This window comes from Wolffia australiana, chromosome 1 (genome assembly GCF_029677425.1).
Source record: "Wolffia australiana isolate 7733 chromosome 1, ASM2967742v1".
Classification (NCBI taxonomy): domain Eukaryota; kingdom Viridiplantae; phylum Streptophyta; class Magnoliopsida; order Alismatales; family Araceae; genus Wolffia; species Wolffia australiana.
In genome coordinates, this window is record NC_135835.1 from 6,590,427 (window position 1) to 6,606,652 (window position 16,226).

The 16,226-nt window shown below is 39.8% G+C and overlaps 1 pseudogene; it reads right to left on the reverse strand.

Moving 5' to 3' along the window:
* Window positions 1-12,099: 12,099 nt before the first annotated feature.
* LOC144699908 (pyruvate decarboxylase 2-like) lies at window positions 12,100-16,192 on the reverse strand (annotated as a pseudogene).
* Window positions 16,193-16,226: the final 34 nt, after the last annotated feature.

The following is a 16,226-nucleotide window of genomic DNA, read 5'->3' on the forward strand; positions in this document are numbered from 1 at the left end:
AGAGAGAGAGAGAGAGAGAGAGAGAGAGAGAGAGAGAGAGAGAGAGAGAGAGAGAGAGAGAGAGAGAGAGAGAGAGAGAGAGAGAGAGAGAGAGAGAGAGAGAGAGAGAGAGAGAGAGAGAGAGAGAGAGAGAGAGAGAGAGAGAGAGAGAGAGAGAGAGAGAGAGAGAGAGAGAGAGAGAGAGAGAGAGAGAGAGAGAGAGAGAGAGAGAGAGAGAGAGAGAGAGAGAGAGAGAGAGGGAGGGAGAGAGAGAGAGAGAGAGGGGGAGAGAGAGAGAGAGAGAGCTGCGCAAAGGTTTTATTTTCAAAAGGTTCTTAAGAGAGAGAGAGAGTTACAGAGAGAGAGAGAGAACTGCGCAAAGGTTTTATTTTCAAGAGGTTCTTGAGAGAGAGAGAGAGAGTTACAGAGATGCCAGAGAGAGAAAACTGCGCAAAGGTTTTATCTTCAAGAGGTTGTTGATAGAGAGTCGGAGAGAGAGAGAGAGAACTGAGCAAAGGTTTATTTAAAGAGGTTATTGAGAGAGAGAGAGAACTGCGCAAAGGTTTATTTAAAAAGGTTCTTGAGAGAGAGAGAACTGCGCAAAGGTTTTTTTTAAAGAGGTTCTTGAGAGAGAGAGAGAGCTGCACAAAGGAGAAGATGGGAGGAGAAGGATAGGGACTCATAGACATCTTGCATTAATGAATTTTTTCAAGGGTTCTCCTATTTATAATTAACAAAATTTTTTTTTATAAAACTCCTAAACTTTAAGTATACCATCCAACATCTAATAGGCCATTTGCATCGGATCCTCTAGGTCCAGGTGGCAATCTAATTAATAACTCTAATGGCCTTATCAACCTTATTATTCAGTGATTAATTTTACATAATCAATAGTTTGAGCTGCCAGCCCGTGAGGTGTCAAACTTCACCTCGTGCCCTAGAAGAAATAAATGATCAAATCAGTTCTCTCATAGAACCTTAATGCCATTAGTAATTGTGCGCATATAATCCCTCATCTGCTTAACGCTTCGAGGACAACTAAGGGTATGGTCAGTTGTCAAGTGTCATCCTAGTTAGTATTAGTCGATTGAGAAATCATCCGATAGCTCTTCTTTGATATTTCACTACCTTGACCAAGGACTACATCCCATCATCTTCTTAGAATTGTCTCCTATTATACCAATGGCGGACGATCCCATGTTGACCATTCAATCACCTTCTTGTGACTATTTGTAATTCCATAATAATGAGCTTGTAGGTCACAATTAAAACACAAATGTCATCCACAATGTGTCTTTTGTGTCTCAAGCCTAAGAAACATTTAAAAACACAGACATGAATCAAGGTGATTCATAGTTAGGTATACTACTATTTATGGACTCACATGGAATATTCACTTTACTCTTTCCCCCAAAGAACACCCAATATTTGTCCTCAATGGCTCCACGCTAATGGCCACAAGATCAACCACAATGAAGATATCACTGACAATATAGTGTTATTCTATTTGAATATTTCAGTATCCTTATTTATTATCATTTGATTAGAAATATTCAGAGCACATGTTTAAAGCGTCTAGAATATGTTTGTTCAAAAGGAATGATTCACTCACTCATACGATGTATTCCTTGCCTTCATAATTATCATTGCATGTTCATTTTATGAATATATATGTTAATAAATATTCAGTGATTAGTTGAATCTGTGATTGTCTGGGTGGCCACTTATATTTACATCGTGAAGTTGATAAAATAATATTTATTAGATTCTATATGAATAAAAATTAGACATGTTGATACCAGATTTTTGTCATTTAGTCGCTTTATAAACTACGAAAGTTGTTATTCATGAAAAAGGATGATAGTTTTACTTATATGTGAAAGTGATATTATTAATAAAAACTTTTAAAATGTTTTGATTTGCTCATAGAGCCATGGCTTGTTAAACATTTCCACTTTGACTGATGTGGGAACCACAATGACACATATGTACGTAGCCATTTTTTGGAGTTCTTTCAATCCTTGCGCTTTTTTAGCTTTAACAAAAGAGTTCTTGATGCATAATTTTTTAAGTAGAAAACTGATATGATAGCTTGGAGGAGAAATTTTCAGCATAAAACCTTGTTGATTTATAGTTTTTGTCCTAAATGAATTGGTTCGACAATATTTGGTACAAGACAGTGATGGAGGCAAATTGCGTAATAATTTTTAGTGTCATTGTAAATTTAATTTGTGCAAAATCAAATAAATTTGATAAAAGTATAAAACTCACTCAACTGTATAGTTAGAGTAAGGCCGTCTACACAGGGACTGGCCTTTAGAGATGTTTTTCATAATTGAGTTGTTAATTAATATGCTATAATAATAATACTAAAGATGACAAGTATAAGAATAAAAAAACAATTAGTAAGTAATGAGAATAATAGGTGAATAAGAGAAATAGATAGCCGAGAATATCATGTATTCTATATATATATTTATAGATACTAGGTATAATAAAGAAGTAATATATTAGATAATATAGTGAAGGATGCTATAAATATAGTTAGTGAAAAATATAAAATACTTAATAAGAGTAATCAGTTAAATAAGAGTAAAGAAGAAGAACAAGAATGGGAGTACAAATTTGATAGATAGGGAGAGATTATTTAATTAATTGTAGATAAGTAACCTAGAGAAGTACTTATATACATATTAAGAAGATAGATAGGGAAGAATAAGTAAATATCTAGCTATAATATAACTAAGTAGATAGGTATAAAGAGATGAAGACAATATATTTATATAAATTTGTAAATGTTTAATTAGTTATTATATAGTTACTATATGTATTTTATATGTTTTGTATTTTTATATGTATTTTAATGTTCCATTTCAAAAGTTAAAGGGTGATTTAGTCGAACACCTTGAAAGTGTTAGACCAAATGCCCGAAAGGAAGTCGGAAAAATATATACTTCATTTCTACTATGTTTAGATGGTTTTGTATCTTTTTATATATATATTTCTAGAGTAAAAATTCGTGTAAAAGAAAGTAGTTCTGTCGAACGCCTCTCGCATGTTCGACAGAATGACCGATAGAGGTCAGGATATATATTATTTATAATTTTTGTATAAAATAAAGCATTAGGTGATGGAAATATATGTGGCCGACAAGCCAATCACACATTCCACATCTTGTTCCATGTTCATTAATACACCATATTCATTATAGTGCACGTTTGATGCTTATAATGAAGTTCATGAATATATGATCGAACTCAGTGAATTATGATGAGATTGTAATACGGAGATCATTAGTCTTTAAGCATGTGTTCTAAACATTCATATTCGAAGGATACGCTAGAAGGACATCAAAATATCCAGATAGAGTAGCACTATCTAGCCTCACTCATATGATGAGTATGGTCGGTCCTGTTACCAATTAGTGTGGAGAACCTAAGGATATATAGTGGGTGCTCTTTAGTGGAAAGAGTTCACTGAATTGATCCGTACAAATCCCTGAATGGTATTATATCAAACTGTCAATCCAGTTGATTCACGTCACAGTTTGGAAGTGGTCCTTAGACCTGAGACACCAAAGATGTCTTGTGGATGGACGGTTGTACTTTGACTATGGCCAACGAGTCTCTAATCATGGGATTCTAAAAAGTCTTAGTTCAGGAACATTAAGAAGTCTGTGAAGACGATTGAGTGGTCAAGATGGGATCGTCCACCCTCGGTACAAGATGATGCGATGAAGACCTTGGCTAAGGCAGTGAAATATGGGGAGAAGAGTTCTCCAATGATTTTCGAATGCATCAGTACTAACTTTGATGACCGATTAGGGTTTGACAATTGACCATAATCTAAGTCATCCAAGGAGAGTTAAGTGGATGGGGGATTATACGGTAACCAATGACAAACATGTTCCATGAGTGAGTCGATCATACTCCTTTGTATCTTCTAGAACACGAGGTGTAGCTTGGCACCCCACGTGTTGGAGACTCGACCTATCGATTGGGTTAAATCAATCCAACATTAATTAAACTATATGATGATATAGTTAATTAATTTGGAAGGCCAATAAAGGTTATTGGGCTACTGGAGTCGTTAACTAGACTGATCCATGGGCCTAGAGGGTCACATGCAAATGTCTTTTGGACGTCGGAAGATATACGTAAGTTTTGGGGGTTTCTATGAAAAATACCCACTTAGTATAAATAAAAGGCCCTAAACGAAATGTTCAGGGGGCCTTTGATAAGTCCAAAATAAGTCATGTAATTATACATATTTTAAGGGCATTTTGGGACCATTTCATGTGTATTTTACCTAATTTTATGAAATATTGCACTTCATGCAATAAATAGAGTAAATGATAAAATAATGCATCTTAAGGTCATTTTTATGCATTTTAAATATTTCCTAGTTAAAATATACATTTAAGACTTGTTTAATATTCTAATGTGCTATTTAATATGTTGTTTATGAAAGTGCAAGGGTAAAGCTTGTATTGAATTTGAAGAAACAAATAGATAAAGCTTAATGAAAAATAAAGAGATACAAAAAAGAGTTCTCAATGGGCTAGCTGAGGAGCAGACCAAGCGTCGGGCCTCAAGCCAGCAGCCAGGCCAGCGAGCACACCGCACTCGAGTCGGCCCAAGCCGCCAGCAAAGCCCGTACACAAGGAGTTTGAGGCGCAGGCCCAAATCAAACCCAGCAGAGGCCCACAACTGTCGCACAGGAGAGGTATGTATTTCATTTTAGTTCAATTACTACAAACTGTGATGTGCGTCGTTTTCTAAAAGTTTCCAATATGGGATGTGAATCCCATTTTTATTTTATTCGCATCAGGCCGGACCACAGAGCGAGAATATTATTGTGGCCCAACGGGCCGCGATCTCAAGGAAATAAGAAGAAAAGAAGACCGGGCTTCGAGCCAAACTGGCCCAAAGCCCGTGTCTTTTCTGGCCAGTTCAAAAAGGGCGAATATGATCTCACTTGTCCGATCTTCATAAGTAAGAACGGACGGGGACCAATAGGGATCCAACTGTCGGGGGGGACCCCCATGACCGTTCCCCTCCATCGGACAGCCTGGGAGGTCCCCCCCAAGACATTAAAGAGGCCCCAAAGGCCCCCAATTTGGACATCTCCGGCCGTAGGACAAGAGGGACGGCGGAGGACTCTCGCAGGTGACCTAGGGGCTGGTGAGGTGCCGTGACACACCTCAAATGGCTCAAAGGACTCTCGAGAAGATCTCGAAGGTCAGAGAACAGTCGAGTCGCACCCGAATGGAGGAGGAGAGAAGGAGAACAACTAAATGAATGCTCGGCGGTGGGGACCAGCGCCGCCACTCCTGATCTCCAAATCAGGGCGTTCGGTGAGATCTGATCATCGTTGATTATCCCTCATACATCCGTTTTGATCTTAGCGGAAAGTTTCACCAAATATTTCACCATATAGTGCAATTGCGATTGATTTTGATTCACGGATTTTGTTGTGGCATTTCATCGAACACCTAGCGTGTTCAATCAATATTCTTCGATTTAACTAAGTTCTACGCTAATCAACCTTATAAAAATAATAGAACATATTCCGTATTCTTTTGGGCATTCTGTCGAACACCTCACGGGCATTGACATAATCAACCCTTTTATCTCTTCTCACTTACTACTCGAAATCTATCAGGCATTCTGTCGAACAGCTCACGGGCGTTCGACAGAAACACCCTCTTCTCTTTATAAAATCTATATAAAACATATAAAAAAACTTAATATTAAGTAAATATTATATAAATATCTCTTCTTCTACCCCCTTACGGGCATTTGGTCGAACACCTTTTGGATATTTGACTAAAGTGACCCAATATTCTTGAATTTAAATATAAATAAACATATAGACTATATAAAAATATTATAAATAGTACATTAACTCCTATTTCGACTCCGTTTGAGCATTTGGTCGAACACCTATTAGGTGTTCGACTAAATCGAGCCTTATAATCTCAGAAGTTGAACTTAAAATGCCATAAAAATATATAGAAATATAAAAACGTCTAAAATACATATAGTAGTTCTATACTAAATCTTTTAGTTATATAAGTGGTATCTTAATAAGTATAGGCGATCTCACACTACTATACTTACTTCTTAATTACTACAATTAATCTTTTATTCCCTTTTAATAGCTCTATATACACATTTAGCCTCTTACTTAGTATATTAGAGTTAGACAATTACTTCACTCTCTCTTAATATACGTATCTAACTTCTTCTACTTATACTTCTTATATTCTGTTATTAGACTACTTATTCTTATCAAACTAATATCCCTTCTACTTATTAATTAGTTATCTTTTCTTATTCCCATCCTCTTTAGTATTATTACTAAATTTTATTAACTAATAACTCAACTATTGAATCTACACCTAAAGGCCAGTCCCTGTGGAGACGACCTTACTCACGCTATACATTGAGTAAGTTTCTATACATTTTATAAATTTATTTGGTTGTAGGAAGATTAAAATTACAAGGAAAATTAAAAATAATTACACAATTTTCCTTCGTTAGCCTTCCCTTTCTTCTCCCTTCTCCCCACACATCCTCTCCATGCTTGATACGATCGAGACGGCGTAACGATGACGATGGAGGTAGAACGGGGCTCGTCAACGAGAAGGAGGAGATCCAACGTGCCAAGGATCACAGGGATAAGTCTAGAGGCTGCACATTTGAGTAGCTCAGCTCGGCTTGCTATAGGATCCAAGAAATCACGAATGCGATCCCTGTAAAGGTACTTTGTTTCATGATTTTAATGATGTCATTATGATTATGTTACATTTCTTCCGCTGCGTAGAGTCATCGTCTTCTTCCATGTCATGGCCTCTAGAACCCAACAGTAGGAACTTAGGAAAATCATAAAAAACATGCGATGTATATCGGGTGTTTCATAAAATGCCCCATAGAGGCCACGGTTACGAATCTTGATGAAAACTCGATCCTTATCAAGACTGAATTTGAAATAAAGCATCTAGAGTAAGTGAAAATAGAAAAATTAACCAAAGAAACTCACAATATAACCTGAATCGCCTTGATTCTACGAGAAAAGGTGGTGGCGCCGATCGCCGCCGCCTAGCTTCAGTGTGCGGTCTCCTTTGCTTGTCTCCTCCGTCCTGGCATGAATCCAAGATTCTCTAGAGCTTCTTTGACACCATCTTGAGCTGGCCGAGCCTCGTCAGAGCTTTTGCCTCCTCCAACTTGGCCGGACGAGCCTGAGAAGTGTCCTCCGTCGTCAAACAAACTCGGTCTAAAGATGGTTGAATTAGGAGGCCTTCGAGGCCCTTTAACAGCCTGAGTGAGACTTTCAGGGCCGTTTCGATGGAGGGGGATGGCCCTGGGGGTCCTCCAAGTCCATCAGATGACCTTGCAGTCCCCCCTCATCGGTCAAAAACCACCTGTGGCTGCAACATCTATGACCAGGGGCAAGGATGGACAGAACTGCCCCTAGTTGTCCGATTCTCTAGCTTGCCCCATCATGGACGGATTAAGTTGGTGCAACGAGGTACACCAACTTAATTCGGGTGTACCTCGTTGCACCATGTCAGCTGCCCCATCAACAGCCACTTTAGCTGCCCTATCACCGTTCCTTCTTTTGATTTATTCATAGAAAGGTCTGCATCCACGTCATTTGCGACAACCAATAGGAGCCTTGGAAAATAAAATAAAAATATATTAAATAAGACATAATATATCTCAGCGTCTGATCTTCTTTTAGAAGATTGGACAGGTGAGATCATATCACCTATTTAAAATATGTTCTATATGACGCGGGCTTTGGCCCGGGTCAGCTCGAAGCCTGATCATGATTACCCTACAAATTGTATTAGATCAAGGCCTGGCCCGGTGAAATAAAATAGACTGTGGGATCTGAATCCCATATCAGAAAATTTTAATAAATAAAATGCTATAAATATTTTGACTTTTATCTTATACTGAATTAAGATGACTTACCTCTCTTGAGTTCATCTATATGGGCCTAGGTGGGCCTCTATGGGGGACTCTCGCTGGCCGCCTGGGCTTGTGCCGCTGGGTGTCACCCCTTGTTAGCTGCGGGTGGGCTTGAGCCCCTTACGTTCACCAGCCCTGTGGCCTGCTTGGGCGCTGCTGCGCTTGGTCAACCCCAAGTTGGCCACATTACACATTTTTTAATTATTATTATTCTTTCTTTCTTCTTAAATAATTCCCTCTTGTATTTTTTTCTTCAATTTCGACTTCTTCCCTGCAAAAAAATAGATGACATACTAAACAGAACATCAATCTCATTATGATTACAATGTTTTAAATATACTTTTACAATGAAATACTTGAGTTTAAAATATGTATGTTTACATACCACATTTTGGGTCTATCAGACAGTAGAGGGCGAGCTAAAAAGGATGATGGGCATCTATAGAGACTTACTGAGATCCATTATTACTTACTATCTTTACTTTGATGGTAACTAGTGCGATCTTCTTATGGTTATCTCAATAAACTCTTTTTTTTGGGTTTCCACCTTTGCCTATATATGAAAACCATACATAAAAATATCAAAGGAAGGAATAAGAAGACAAAATATTAGGAGCTAAATCTGGGCATACTTGATTCAATATCTAAATTTGGGTGACTGCTAACTTCTACACCCCCATTTTGGATCAGCAATTACCAAGAATGTCAGAACACAAAACCAGAGATTGGGAAGATTAGAAAAAGAAAAAGTGGCTGTAGTATCCTGGAATATTAAGCACATGCAGATTATTGTGTTGAAAAAATTATTTTGTGAGAGTAAATTACTTGGAATGATTTATTATTTAGAGAATTTGATAAATTTGAGATAATTTCAAATTTAAAAGGTGAACAATTATGGAAGTGTGACTGAAGTTAGAATTGAACAAAGTTAGAGGATACGAGCACAATATATTTGGAAGTGGACTGGACAATTATATTTAGCTTTTGCTATGATTATAAGTAAATTCTCATTAAATTGATCGCAGTAATATTGATAATGAGAATTAACTTTAAGAATTATCTGTTAAGACATTTTTATTTATAATAGATTCAAAACTGGACTTGGAAAATTTATCACAATATGCATAGATATTTTGCTGGGTTGAGATATTGTGCTATATTGATTTCTAGTGATGAGAATGATCTAAGAGGGATTATTATAAATATTAAAAAATAATCTTAATTAATTAGTTAATAAGAACTACACAATGAGTATACATCTACTCATAAATTATAACCTCATCACGAGAGTAGGGTAGAAGGTAAGGAGAGCAACATAGTATCAATATGCATGTAGAGGCTCCTTCATGATCCTGTTTGAACTGAATTACCGCTTTTTGAAGGAAAGTAGGCCTAATTTTTTTAATTTGTACTTTTTCCTCATTAATGGGGCAAGGCTTTATCACCTCACACTAATTTTAGTATTATAGGAGAAGTGATTCTCTGAGGCTAAGTTTTTGTAGTTTTAGTTGTCATTATGTTTCCCTTCCATGACATAGAAGAAATTGACATTCCATATCTACTTAATTTTTTTCCCAATGATACAAAAGTAATGAGCTTCATATCCAGAATGTTTTGCCCTATTGTAAATACCCAATAATAAAGATAAACATAAATGTACCAAATTGAAACTTGATATATTGAATTTTAAATAATTCCTTTATTTATCACAAGATGTTTCAGAAACTCTTGGTCAATTATATTTAGTTGAAAATAGTTTGACCGAGGTCCGACCGTATCAACCAATATTTGGCCACTTCATTCAGGATGTAGTAGTAAACCCTCACTTTAAACATTCCCAAAACATTAATTCAGTCATTCAATATCAATGGTCTACCCTTGATTCTTCTAAATTAAATAAATTAAAAATACAAAAATTCTTCTTAGAATGTTTATAGATCAACTACCAAGATAAAACACATGGCAAATGCATAGGGATCAGCAGAAGAAGTTAATGCTGAATAATTTTTTTTAATTTTTTTCCTCATTAATAAATGAAAAATTCAGCCATAGAAGAAAAAGGACAGCAGTTTTTACACGAAAAGTTGATTTTGTTCTTTTAACACAAATTGGAGTGGCGTGGAAGTTTAAGCAGACGTGGAGAACCCAAAGGAAATATTATGGAAATAGTGTAGGGCGATAGTAGAAGGCCCTCTGACCTAGAGGAGGACACTGCCAGAGGGTAACACTAAGAGAGGGAATACGTGGCATAACTATGATTTGTTGGATTGTTTGTTAAGGCTATATACATGCTCTTATAGAACTACGAAAGAGAGGGAGGGGAGGAAAGGAGAGAGAGAGGGGAGGAGAGGAATGAGAGAGGGGAGGAGAGGAGAGAGAGGGAGAAAGAGAGAGAGAGAAGGAGAGAGCAGAGGGATGAGAAGAGAGAGAGGAGAGAAGATAGAGAGAGAGTGTGGAGGGAAGAGAGAGAGGAGAGAGAGAAGAGAGAGTGTGGAGGGAAGAGAGAGAGGAGAGTGAAGAGAGAGAGAGAGTGTGTGTGAAGGGAAGATAGAGAGAGGAGAAAGAAGAGAGAGTGGAGGGAAGAGAGAGAGGAGAGAAGAGAGAGAGAGAGGAGAGAAGATAGAGAGAGAGTGTAGAGGGAAGAGAGAGAGGTGAGAAGATAGAGAGAGTGTGGAGGGAAGAGAGAGAGAGGAAAGAGAAGAGAGAGTGTGGAGGAAAGAGAGAGAGAGGAGAGAGAAGAGAGAGTGGAGGGAAGAGAGAGAGAGGAGAGAGAAGAGAGAAGAGAGGGAGAGAGAGAGGAGAGAAGAGAGAGAGGAGAGAAGAGAGGAGAGAAGATAGAGAGAGAGAGAGAAAGAGAGGAGAGAAAAGAGAAGAGAGAGAGGGAAGAAAGAAGAGAGAGAGGAGAGAAGAGAGGAGAGAAGAGAGAGAGAGAGAGAGAAAGAGAGGAGAGAAAAGAGAAGAGAGAAAGGAGAGAAGAGAGAGGAGAAAAGAGAGAGTGGAGAGAAGAGAGGAGAGAAGATAGAGAGAGAGAGAAAGAGAGGAGAGAAAAGAGAAGAGAGAAAGGAGAGAAGAGAGAGGAGAAAAGAGAGAGAGGAGAGAAGAGAGGAGAGAAGATAGAGAGAGAGAGAGAAAGAGAGGAGAGAAAAGAGAAGAGAGAAAGGAGAGAAGAGAGAGGAGAAAAGAGAGAGAGGAGAGAAGAGAGGAGAGAAGAGAGAAGAGAGAGGAGAAAAGAGAGAGGAGAGAAGAGAGGAGAGAGGAAAAGAGAGGGGAGAAGAGAGAAGAGAGAAAGGAGAGAAGAGAGAGGAGAAAAGAGAGAGGAGAGAAGAGAGAAGAGAAGAGAGGGGAGAAGAGAGAAGAGAGAAGAGAGAAAGGAGAGAAGAGAGAGGAGAAAAGAGAGAGAGAGGAGAGAAGAGAGAAGAGAGAAAGAGAGAAGAGAGAGGAGAAAAGAGAGTGAGAGGAGAGAAGAGAGGAGATATGAGAGAATAGAGAAAGGAGAGAAGAGAGAGGAGAAAAGAGAGAGAGAGGAGAGAAGAGAGGAGATAGGAGAGAAGAGAGAAAGGAGAGGAGAAAAGAGAGAGAGAGAGGAGATAGAGTGATAGGAGAGAAGAGAGAGAGAGGAGATTGAGTGAGAGGAGAGAAGAGACAAGAGAGAGAGGAGAGAAGGGAGAAGAGAGAGAGGAGATAAGAGTGAGAGGATAGAGGAGAGGAGATAGAGTGACAGGAGAGAAGAGAGAGAGGAGAGAGGAGAGAGGAGAGATAAGGAGAGAAGAGAGAGGAGATAGAGTGAGAGGAGAGAAGACATAAGAGTGAGAGGAGAGAAGACATAAGAGTGAGAGGAGAGAAGAGAGAGAAGAGAAGAGAGAGACGGAGAGGAGAGAGAGGAGAGGAGCAAGAGGAGAGAAGAGAGAGAGAAAGAGAGGAGAGAAGCGAGAGAGAGAAAGAGAGGAGAGAAGAGAGAGAGAGAAAGGGAAAGGAGATAAGAGAGAGAGAGAAAGAGAGATAAGAGAGAAGACAGAGAGTAAGAGAGAGCCTCGGATCGGGGATTCAAACTGATCGTTCAAATGTTCAATTGGATCAGGCATCCAAACGATCGAATCCGAACCTCGATCAGTCCACTTTAGATTCGATCCGAACCCGATCTTCAAACTGGGTTCAGATTGGTTTGTTTGAACTGACCCAATGTTCGGATCGAATAAACAAATTCGATTTGATTTGAACATGTTGTTCGAATTGGATCAAATCGAATGTTCGGAACGTTGTCGACTTCTCTTCCCACTGAGCCATAGACGTTGTGGATGGCATCGACGAGGCCGGTGTAGTTCCAGTTCTTGATAACGTTGTAGGGGCTGTCCTGGATCTCGACCTCAATGGTGGACCCACCATTGTTGATAAGGAAGATGATGATGATGATGACCCCACCGACCATCCCATCGACCTGCACTGCATCTGAAACTCGTACCTGTTCCACATATATATCGATTCTGATCATGATCATGTTCACGATCATGATGATGATGAATATTTGCTGTTGTACTTGATAAAAAAGAACTGCACCATTGTTGTTCTTGATGATAATTATGAAGATCGTTGTTCTTGATGATGAAGATAAAGGCTGCTGATAATGAAAAGAAGAACGCTGTCGTTGCTGTTGATGATGATCACTGTTAAAAGACCTTGAAGGTGATGATGATGAAGATGAGGATGAAAAGGAGGTGGAGGAGATGACGATGAAGAAGATGAAGATGACGGTATGAAGAAAAAGATGATGAAGAAGAAGATGTTTGATCTTCTTGGATCGCCGTAGTAGGTGGCGAAGGGAAAAAATGTAGAGCTTGAGAATAAAAGAGAAGAGACAGAAGAGAAAGAAAAGAAAGAAGATACACAAAGATAGATCAAGATCATTGTATTAACCCGCAAGTCTTGTGTGCAACATTGGTCGAATATTTATAAGTATAGGTAGTTATCGTATGTATATGTCTGTTGTAACAGTTTACAACGGATATACAAATTTAAAAGGTTGTTTTAATACTCATCGTTATAACAGATCGGGTGCACTGATCACAGCAGTTGATTGGTGTCTTGTACCCATCTTTATAACAAAACGTTATAACCAATCTTGTCTGTTATAACATCTCGGGTGCACCGATCACAGCCGTTGATCGGTGCTATGGTCCCATCGTGTATAATGGATATATCAAGACTTAATCCTGACCGTTATAATTCCTTATGATTTAATCCTGACCATCTAAAGTTTGATCCTATCTATATTGAATCCTACTCTATGTTTAAACCTATATTGAATCCTATTTTCTAACCTCTAACGAGTATATACTATTTATTTGATTTTAATAACTAATCTTTTTAAGTCCCTATCAAAAGATCGCCAAGTTGAATTCCACAGCTATGACTCCTTGCTCTTGAGAGGACTGCTTGAAATGCTGAGTTAGCTGACTCCACAGCGATGACTCGGCGGATGATTGCTTGATACTCGGTGGAGGCGAGTAACACTCCTCAATAGAAGAACGTTGTCGTCATGATTATGATGAATGCTATTGTTCTTAATGATGATGATGATGGAGGCTGCTGATGACGAAGAAAATGTTACTGTTTTTGTTGATGATGATGGCTGTTAAGAGACCCATAAGATGATGATGAGGAAGATGAGAATGAGAAATAGGTGTAGGAGATGACAAGGAAGAATATGAAGAAAATGAAATGGAGAAGAAGAAGATAATGAAGAAGAACGTTGTTGTTCTTGATGATCATGATGAAGAACATAGTTCTTAATGATGTTGATGAGGCCTGCTGACGATGAAGAAGAAGAACATTGTCATTGTTGTTGATGATGACTTTTTAAAAGGCCGAGAAAAAGAAGGTGATGACGATGAAGATGAAAAAGGAGGCCGAACAGAGGATGATGAAGAAGAAGAAGGTGATGGTATGATGATGAATAAGAAGAAGAAGAAAATGATGATGAAACCAAGAAAGAAACTTTTGTGACTTGCCCACAGCCGGCAGGGAGCTTGAGCTTCTGGCAGTTAAACCAGGAATCTCCCGTCTCAGCAATGACAACAGTATCTCCGCTGATCATCTCTTGAACATACTTGAACAGGACATTGACCCGGAGAGACGCCTCTGGCTTGCACCCCATCGGAACTCCGCTGGGGACAAAAATCCGCTGATAATTCTCAAACGCGGTGGTGCTCTTATGAAGCCTCTTCTCCAAAGAATGCAGGAAATCCTTCATCAGCACGCACCCAAACGCCGGGCCATCGGCAATCACGATCAGATCAGGCTGCACAATGATGACCTTCTCCTTATTGAGCAAGAGCCAAGAGGGAGTGACCCACCGAGCTGTAGTCGATGAAGATCGGCCCGGCGAAGAGGTAAGCGTCGGCATATTCGATGATCTTTGCACAGAAGGCGATGCTCACGGTGCCCCAAAAAGTGCTGATGAAGCGGGGAAGATGTTCAGGAACGAGGCCCTACGCCGATGGCATCAGCACCATGGCGTAGCCGCATGTTTGAGGATGGTGTTGTAGGAGAGGAGAGAGATTGAGAAGAAGAAGATGGAATCGGGATTAAGGAGGGAAATCCCATAATACAACATGAGAGGCAGTAATGCAATAAATGCAAGCATTAATTACGATGTACGTCATCATGCTGTTGAGCATGATGAAGGACACTGGTGGACGTCTCTAACCCTAACGACAGGTGTCCAGCGCATGGGGAAGGCATGCCAGCCGCCTTCGAGCTCTGGACCTGTGTCACATCAGGGTAACATTGAAGGCATATAGCAGCGTCCGTACACTTCTCTAGAAGCTTCTTTGATACGTCGTGCCTCAACCCGTACTTGGTCCTGACATCTGTAGCCAGGTCATCATGATCACTAGGTGGCGGCATGTCGTGGCAGTTGGACAGTCTGACAGATTGGTCATGATTACGGAATGGCAACCTGATTCTCTGACACCGCAGGCGTCGGCAAGCTCGACGAAGGCATCGCCGGCCTCGGCCATCCAAAGCTTCGGCCCCCCACCAGCACCGGCTTCACCGCATTGTTGAAGAACTCCACCGGGGCCTCCAGCCCTGCGGCGACACGGCGGACCGCGTGGCCAATCTCTTCTCCGGTGCACTCTCTTTATTGGCCATTTGTTAGAACTTGTTCGAACAGTTTGAATAAAATATTGGTCGAACACTAACAAACTGAAAAGTTCGATCGGATTATTTGTTCGAGCACGAACAAATATTTTGTTTGATTGAAAGATCAAATAGTTCGGATCGAATCTACAGTTGTTCGTTCGAATCTTTCGATCTGGATTTGACTGATCTGATCCGATCCAAACCCCGATCCCTAGAGAGAGGAGAGAAGAGAGAGAGAAAGAGAGAGAGGAGAGAGAGAAAGTGAGAGAGGAGAAAAAAGAGAAAAGAGAGAAGAGAGAGGAGATAGAGAGATAAGAGAGATAATAGAGGGATAAGAGTGAGTTAATGATATATAGATCAATTGGACCTATTAGACTTGTTAGGCCTCTTCACAGTTGAAGTACTAAGATATTCCTAGACGTACTCCTATCTTTTCTCCAAAGGTATTGTTTGACTTGAACACCTTAAGTAATGAGGGTTAATCTTGGATCCATACGCACCCCTAAGATCAGAGATTTTAGCCCTCCACGGAAATCTCTTTTAAACTTTTTTTTAAAAAAAACCTACAGCTTTTCGAGTTCACAGTATTTGCTAAAGACAGTAAATAGGATACCATAATGGGTACTGCCTCTTAATGAAAAGCGAAAAGGATACCATAATGTTTCCATGAACTCAGTTTTCATATCGGGCCCAAACCCAGAAGACAATCGTTTATCCATCACAGAGACAATATTTTGAAGCCAAGACAGTGTCCAAAAGTTCTCGTCCTGGGCAAGAACACACAGAGAACATGAGAGAGAGAGGAGAATAGGGAGAGAGAGAGAGGAGAAGAGCGAGAGGAGCGAGAGGAGCGAGAGGAGAGAGAGACAGTGAAACAGAGAAACAGTGAAAGAGAGGGACAGTGAAAGAGAGAGAGAGAGACAGTGAAAGAGAGAGAGAGACAGCGAGAGAGAGAGAGAGAGATCCACCGCGCGATAAAACGATACCCCGATCCACGCGGCAGCCCAACCCGCCGCCCCTTCCACCAGACTCTTAAACCCCATCAAACCATCCCCCGAGTTTGGTGCAACCGACGGCCCAGATCTCCTCTGCATGGATCCTCCACACCACAAAATAACTAAAAACCGC